The sequence below is a fragment of the Anabrus simplex genome, chromosome 4, assembly GCF_040414725.1.
Source record: "Anabrus simplex isolate iqAnaSimp1 chromosome 4, ASM4041472v1, whole genome shotgun sequence".
Taxonomy (NCBI): Eukaryota; Metazoa; Arthropoda; class Insecta; order Orthoptera; family Tettigoniidae; genus Anabrus; species Anabrus simplex.
Genome location: NC_090268.1, coordinates 46,275,483 through 46,283,793, shown reverse-complemented (window position 1 = coordinate 46,283,793; position 8,311 = coordinate 46,275,483). Strand labels below are relative to the sequence as shown.

The 8,311-nt window shown below is 44.3% G+C and overlaps 3 non-coding genes across 3 annotated transcripts; 1 reads left to right on the top strand and 2 right to left on the bottom strand.

Annotated features, from left to right (window-relative positions):
• Positions 1 to 2,001: 2,001 nt before the first annotated feature.
• Positions 2,002 to 2,073, bottom strand: TRNAP-UGG (transfer RNA proline (anticodon UGG)). Its single transcript has one exon. It is a non-coding gene; the product is annotated as a tRNA-Pro (tRNA).
• A 4,870-nt stretch (positions 2,074 to 6,943) lies between these two features.
• TRNAP-UGG (transfer RNA proline (anticodon UGG)) lies at positions 6,944 to 7,015 on the bottom strand. Its single transcript has one exon. It is a non-coding gene; the product is annotated as a tRNA-Pro (tRNA).
• A 334-nt stretch (positions 7,016 to 7,349) lies between these two features.
• TRNAP-CGG (transfer RNA proline (anticodon CGG)) lies at positions 7,350 to 7,421 on the top strand. The gene has a single exon. It is a non-coding gene; the product is annotated as a tRNA-Pro (tRNA).
• Positions 7,422 to 8,311: the final 890 nt, after the last annotated feature.

The following is an 8,311-nucleotide window of genomic DNA, read 5'->3' as shown; positions in this document are numbered from 1 at the left end:
GTTTACCCCTCCAAAATACGTCGTCATCATCATCATCATCTGTTTACCCTCCAGGTTCGGTTTTTCCCTCGGACTTAGCGAGGGATCCCACCTCTACCGCCTCAAGGGCAGTGTCCTGGAGCTTCAGACTCTTGGTCGGGGGATACAACTGGGGAGTATGACCAGTACCTCGCCCAGGCGGCCTCACCCGCTATGCTGAACAGGGGCCTTGTGGAGGGATGGGAAGATTGGAAGGGATAGGCAAGGAAGAGGGAAGGAAGCGGCCGTGGCCTTAAGTGAGGTACCATCCCGGCATTCGCCTGGAGGAGAAGTGGGAAACCACGGAAAACCACTTCCAGGATGGCGGAGGTGGGAATCGAACCCACCTCTACTCAGTTGACCTCCCGAGGCTGAGTGGACCCCGTTCCAGCCCTCGTACCACTTTTCAAATTTCGTGGCAGAGCCGGGAATCGAACCCGGACCTCCGGGGGTGGCAGCTAATCACGCTAACCACTACACCACGGAGGCGGACTCCAAAATACGTACCGCTACAAATTGAGAGTCAGTGGCGTGCGGTGACCACGTTCGTTATCCCAGCTGCAAAAAATAAATACATAAAAATAAATAATAAAATACAAAAGAAGCAATCACAGCCCCGCGACATTACAATTTCGAAATTGGTATACACGCAGCATCATGACATTACCAACAGAAGATTTTAAACAACCTATTTACAGTTCCCTGGTGACGCATCGTAATCGTACGGTCATCTATTTTACAGAAATGAACTGTGACATTATTACTTGATAAAAAGTAGACGACGTTTTCATAGGATGGTCAAAGATGTTGGTACACTTTGTCATTGTTGCTGCCGTATAAAAGACGTCAGTTAATAGGCAACGTGCATAATTGTTTTGCTTTCACTAATTTACAGATCAAAAACGAAAGATCGAAATTGTAGATACGCCTCCTAAATGATGACCAGGACTCGTAATTTAAAGGGATATTATTGCATAACTACATGTAAAACGCCGGAAGATATAAAATAAATAAATCTGGCAAAAGAACGTAATAAATTATCCAAGTTCATTAATAACTTCCATTTTAACAATTTATGAAACCTGCCTCTGTGGTGTAGTTGTTAGTGATATTAGCTGCCAACCTAGATAGCCCTGTTCGTTTCCCGGCTCCGCCACGGAATTTGAAAAGTGGTATGAGGGATGGAATGTGAACCACTTGGCCTCGGGATACCAACTGAGTACATGGGGGTACGGTTTTCTCCCCTGTTATTCTCTAGGGTGTTTCCCATTAATTCCCACGTCTCCTCCAGGCTAACTCAGGGATAATACCGCTTCCTTCCCTCTCCCTACCACATTCCCATCACCCTAAAGGCCCCTGTTCATCATAGCAGGTGAGGCTCCCTGGGCGAGTTACTGGTCTCCGTCCTCGTTTGTATCCAACGACCCAGTGTCTCACGCTCCAGGTCACACTACCCTTGAGGCGGTAGAGGTGGGTTGCGTCGCTGGGTCTGAGAGAGAAACCAACCCTGGAGCCCGGCTCTCTGGCTAAAAGGTTAGTGTGCTGGCCTTTGAACACAGTGGTCCCGGGTTCGAATCCCGGCAGGGTCGAGTATCTTAACCACAATTGGTTAAATTCTCTGCCACGGTGGCTGGGTGTATGTGTCGTCTTCATCATCATTTCATCTTCATCACGGCGCGCAGTTTCCCTACTTGCGGCAAATAAGAAGACATGCATCTGGCGAGCCGAACATGTCCTCAGGCACTCCCGGCAGTATGAGCCATACGCCACTTCTTTCTACCAACCTTGGAGGGTAAGCAGACACTGAAAGGAAGAAGGAAGAACGAATATAAATTTAACAATGTTTTCTGTAATTTTATCATGATTCTTGACATATTATTGTTTAGGATTAGAGACTGACTAATAGCCTTGACTTTCAAGCAGAGTAGAAAAACTCATTAAAAGCTACCGATACGTATTTAGAGGGGCAAACCAAAATACACTGGGCTCGTCCGGGATTTGAACCCGGGACCTCTCGCACCCAAAGCGAGAATCATACCCCTAGCCCAACGAGCCACGCTGCTGTGCCAATATCGGAAACAATAGAGATACACGTGATTGAATTCTGTCAGGGTAAGAAGATAAGTTTTCTATGTTGTAACAGGATACTAATAAGTGGGCTTCTCAGAAGCATTTATTGTTGTCCTTAGTTCTATTCAGAACTCTACCCTGTATCCTTAATTGCAATGGAGTACGCTGGCATTCGATCTCATAACCTTGAGTATATGAGGCCAGCGTCTGGCCGACTACACACGGCTTCCATTACTGTGAACAGAGAGATCTTTCATATACGCTGACTGACTGACATAACATGCGTCTCTACTGTTCCCGATTACGCTACAGACGTGTGGCTCGTCGGGCTAGGGGTATGATTCTTGCTTAGGGCGCTAGAGCTCCCGGGTTCAAATCCTGGACGAGCCGAGTCGCTTGCGTTTACCCCTTCAAAATACGTAGCGGTACAGATGGCGAGGCAGTGGAGTGTGGTAAACGCGTTCGTTGATCAATCTGCAAAAACATATATAAAAGGAAGCAATCACTGTGCCGCCGCATTACCATTTCGAAATAGGTATTCACGGCGTCATCATTACATTACCTACACCAGATTCTTAACAATATACTTATAGTTACGCCGTAACGCATCCTAATCGTATAGTTATGGCTTCAAAAAGTGATTTGAGACAATTTTGTAGCTTGAAATCCTGACCTAATCTCAGTGAGTAAAAGACAGACGGTATCTTACAGTTTCAGTCGCCTACTGAAGGTAGTTTCAGCGATGGGAGACGTGGCAAGCTATTCATCACGACGAGTAACACTGTTATCTTTACGAAGAATACCACAGAGTTGCAAATTTCACCCAGAAGACAATAACAACACTACATAAATTCACAGTCCCTACCACCATTACACTCATTATACATGAACACCACACACCCAAAAAAAAACCCACCTCCTTTGCACCAAACCAAACCAAACCAAACCAAACCAAACCAAACCAAACCAAACCAAACCAAACCAAATCAAACCAAACCAAACCAAACCAAACCAAACCAAACCAAACCGCATCACGCAACAGCCCGAAATACAATGGCCTACAAAGCGACCGCTGCTCAACCCAAAGGCTTACGGATTACGAGGTGACGTGTGGTGAGCACGACGGATTTCTCGGCCGTTTTCTTGGCTCTCCGGACCAGGGCCGCCATCTCACCGTCAGATAGCTTCTCAATTGTAATCATGTAGGCTGAGTGGACCTCGAATCAGCCTTCAGATGGAGTTAAAAATCCCTGACCAGGCCGGGAATCGCTCTCGAGTCTTACGGGTAAGAGGGAGGCGCCCTAACCTTCCACAGCGAGGATGGCGTCCCTACCACAATTACAGGCAAATTCTCCAGTGAACAGTAACAAAATACAAAAAACTTGTACTTCGCGCTTGGCTCTATGTTCATGCTGCGCAATCTAAGTATTTAACAGAGTGCGATGAAAAATGTTCCGAGGTATCTGTGGAACAGCAGAGGTGAAAGAAAGTGCGGGCTGGAATAGGTCTCAACTACCAAATTAACGTTTATTTAAAACTTTAACAAAGGTTATATTTTCTTTTCAACGGTTAACAATTCTCACTAGGTGAAATAACAAGGAACACTCAGGTACAATGCAAATTTACAAATTCTGGGCTACGAGCCCCAAAGTCTGAGTTCACGACTCACAACCACAATTATCAAAGGGCACAAGACCCTTAATTACATGGAGTTCTTGCTCCCGCTTAGTAGTATCAAGCCTCATAGAGGCACTTTCCAAAGAAACCAGAAAGAGCTGACCTGCTCTCAATTTTATAAGCACAAAACAAGTTTACTTCTACCTGCCCTCAAAGCACACCAAGAAACAGGGGTATTTGATACCCAAACTACAGGGCCTTTACATGAGGAAAATAAAACATCAGGTTAAGTTACTGGCCCATAATACAAAAATGAATGGAGGCGAAGCTTGCACTCCTAATACGCTTTTAAAACCTATTTGGCACTAGGCCGCTTACGCAAGGGATAATCCCATACTAAGGAGGTGACACGTATAAGAAAACTTTATTACATTAAGAAGAGAAGGACAACGGTTATGAAAACGTAGTCACCTCAAAACAATATGAGTGGGAGCTGGAGAGGGTTAGGCACTCTCTACCCCAATTCGTAGTTAAAGAGACGGAATTTTCACCAAATGTTTTTTACATTTTAAAGGTAGGTTACATGAGAAAAGTTTCGAACCTGCCCCGAGGGTTAAACTGCTGAGCTAGCAAGAAATAAAGTTATTAAACGGCCATTACCTTGTTGATGAACTGCTGCCCGAAGAAAGAGGCGCTACCCGCCCCCTGCTACATAATCACACACTAAGCAAGATGTCGATGAAGTGGCCAGGAGACCAGAAAATCAGCAGTTTTTATACCCTCGCGGAAAATTCGAGACGTTTCATGAATGATTAAATCCCGCCCACAAAATTTTATTAGATAACAGCAAAAATTATTGCACCAGACGAGGAAGAAACACCTTAATCGAGGAAAATTAATTACAGAAATTCCTGATTGGCTACATTCAAAACAGGCGGAAAGAAAGGATTATATTGCCAACCTACAACTGACAGAGCAAAATTTAGTTAAGACAAAACTTATGAATACAAAATTTCTTCAGGAAGGTACATTCCTTTACACCAGAGTGCGTTATTAGTTTTGGTAGAGACATCTGTTAGAGAATGTTCAAATTTCTTGATACGGAGCAAACAAACACAAATCGAAATAGACACAGTTCAGAACACTTCCAAATTGCCAAATAGTGACATCTTCCGAGAAACCGTGGAGTTAATACAGTTTGTTAAAGTTCAGGCTTTCTCCTGTAGAGGAGTTTCAACTGGCGCAATATTTGAATTAGCGGCGTGGAGGTGTACCACCCGGTACAAAAAACATTCCTCTACATGACACATCAATTAATAATCCCAAAAACTGTATGCATGCCGAAATCCCAAAAAAGTGTAATTACAAAGATTTCATAAAATAGATCTGCTTTATTAGCAAGACGTTGTGCAAGTGTCTATACAATTACCATATTGGTATTTTTCTTGTAGCCTCTGATGCGTAGCGTTGAATACTTCGAGTATTATATACTAAACTAAGATACCTTACCCAAGCTAGCTGGGCTGTGAATCTCGAGGGTGGTGTATCTTTCGCATACCCCAGGACATGGAGGCTCCAAACGCATGCGTCAACATAGTGACTTGAATTTCGCTGGGATGGCCCTCTGTCGCGCCTGCAATTTAATCCAGGTACCTGGAGAGTACTGAACTGCTGTAGAGGGATCCGATTTTCGAGATAGCCATATTTGGCTTGACTTAGCTGTTTGCAGTTTTCAATCTTGATAAAAAGCTTTCTAAGGAATAACAAGAAAAATGTAAATACAATATTCTGTGGGTCAGCAGCGCTGTGGAAGTTGGGGTTCAGCGCAAGTCATTACTGCGAATCTATCTACTCCGCCTGAAATTCAAAGCTATCAGCCATGCTTCACGCCAAGAAGTAACCAGTAGCTCCCGGAATTAAGAACAATTGAAAGCTGTCATTAACGGTGGCCGATAGAACCACTTACTACAGAGTGTCGCTCACTTGATCAAAAGTTCGCCAGATCACTCCCAGCTCAAGTAGTCGACGTTTTCTAAGGGTGGTCAAAGATGTTGGTACACTTTGTCATTGTTGCTGCCGTATAATAAACGTCAGTTGATAGGCAACGTGCATAATTGTTTTGCTTTCACTAATTCACAGATCTAAAACGAAAGATCGAAATTGTAGATACTTCTCCTAAATGATGACCAGGACTCGGAAGTTGAAGAGATATTATTGCATAACTACATGTAAAACACCGAAAGATATAAAATAACTAAATCTGGCAAAAGAACGTAATAAATTATCCAAGTTCATTAATAACTTCCGTTTTAATAATTTAATGAAACCTGCCTCTGTGGTGTAGTGGTTAGTGATATTAGCTACCAACCTAGATAACCCTGTTCGTTTCCCGGCTCCGCCACGGAATTTGAAAAGTGGTATGATGGATGGAATGTGTTCCACTTGACCTCGGGATGCCAACTGAGTAGACGGGGGTTCGATTTTCTCTCCTGTTATTCCCTAGGGCGTTTCCCGTTTATTCCCACATATCCTCCAGGCTAACTCTGGGATAATACCGCTTCCTTCCCTCTTCCTCGTCTATCCCTACCACATTCCCATCCCTAGAATGGCTCCTGTTCAGCATAGCAGGTGAGGCTCCCTGGGCGAGTTACTGGTCTCCGTCCCCATTTGTATCCCCCGACCCAGTGTCTCTCGCCCCAGGTCACACTGCCCTTGAGGAAGTAGACGAAGGTTTCGTCACTGGGTCTGAGAGAAAAACCATCCCTGGAGCCCGGCTCTGTGGCGAAATAGTTAGCGTGATGGCCTCTGGCCACAGGGGTCCTGGGTTCGATTCCCGTCAGGCTCGGTTTTTTTTACAATAATTGGTTAAATTCGCTGGCACGAAGGCTGGGTGTATGTGTTGTCTTCATCATCATTTTAACTTTATCACGGCGCGCAGGTCGCCTACGTGCGGCAAATAAGAAGACCTGCATCTGGCGAGCCGAACATGTCCTCAGGCACTCCCGGCAGTATGAGTCATACGCCACTTCTTTCTACCAACCTTGGAGGGTAAGCAGACACTGAAAGGAAGAAGGAAGAACGAATATAAATTTAACAATGTTTTCTGTAATTGTATCATGATTGTTGACATATTATTGTTTAGGATTAAAGACTGACTAATAGCCTTGACTTTCAAGCAGAGTAGAAAAACTCATAAAGGCTACCGATACGTATTTAGAGGGGCAAACCAAAATACACAGGGCTCGTCCGGGATTTGAACCCGGGACCTCTCGCACCCAAAGCGAGAATCATACCCCTAGACCAACGAGCCACGCTGCTGTGCGCATATCGGGAACAATAGAGATACACGTGATTGAATTCTGTCAGGGTAAGAAGATAAGTTTGCTATGTTGTAACAGGATAGGAATAAGTGGGCTTCTCAGAAGCATTTATTGTTGTGCTTAGTTCTATTCAGAACTCTACCCTGTATCCTTAATTGCCAATGGAGTACACTGGCATTCGATCTCATAACCTTGAGTATATGAGGCCAGCGTCTGGCCGACTACACACGGCTTCCAGTACTGTGAACAGACACATCTTTCATATTCGCTGACTGACTGACATAACATGCGTCTCTACTGTTCCCGTTTACGCTACAGACGTGTGGCTCGTTGGTCTAGGGGTATGATTCTCGCTTCGGGTGCGAGAGGTCCCGGGTTCAATTCCCGGACGAGCCCAGTCGCTTTTGCTTACCACTTCCAAATACGTGGCGGTACAGATGAAGATGCAGAGGCGTGCGGTGAAGGCGTTCGTTATCCCAGCAGCAAAAAAATACTGTATATAAAAGGAAGCAATCACTGCCCCACGACATCACCATTTCGAAATTGGTATTCACGACAGCATCATGACATTGTCTACAGCAGATTTTGAACAATGTAGGCTGCTTATAGTTCCGCGATGACGCATCGTAATCGTATAGTCATGGTTTCAAGAAATGATTTGAGATAATTTTGCAGCTTAAAATCCTAACATTAACTCTGTGAGCCAAAGTCAGACGACATTTTACAGTTTCACTCGCTTACTGAAGGTAGTTTCAGCGATGGGAGACGTGGCAAGGTATTCCTCACAACGAGTAACATTGTTATATTCTCGAGGATGGCAAAAGGAGTCGCGAAATTTCACCCAGAAGACAACAATAACACAAGATGGCAGCTGTGTGAAGAGCACGAGAATAACGAGCTCCTGTAAAGTGTGTATTAACTAGCGTCAGATCGGGACTTGCTAGTGTATCTGTGGTGTGATAACAGTGTGCGGTATTTCACAACTACTACCAAAGTGACAGTATTTTGATTAACCAATAAACCAATACACGGAGAAGACTTGCGATAAGTGTACAAGACATGAAGCAAAAAACAGTGCGAGGAAATCAACATCATTGACTACCACGAATGCTCTTTAGACAGCATTTACGAATTATTGAAAGAGTTAACTGAAGAAATGAGGCAAATGAAGGAAGACCAGAAGACTCGAGAGACAGACTTAGGTAATTCCCTTGAACTGTGTCACAAGAAATTAGATGATACTGTACTTCTGATTTCCAAACAACAAAAAGATACGGAACAGTGTT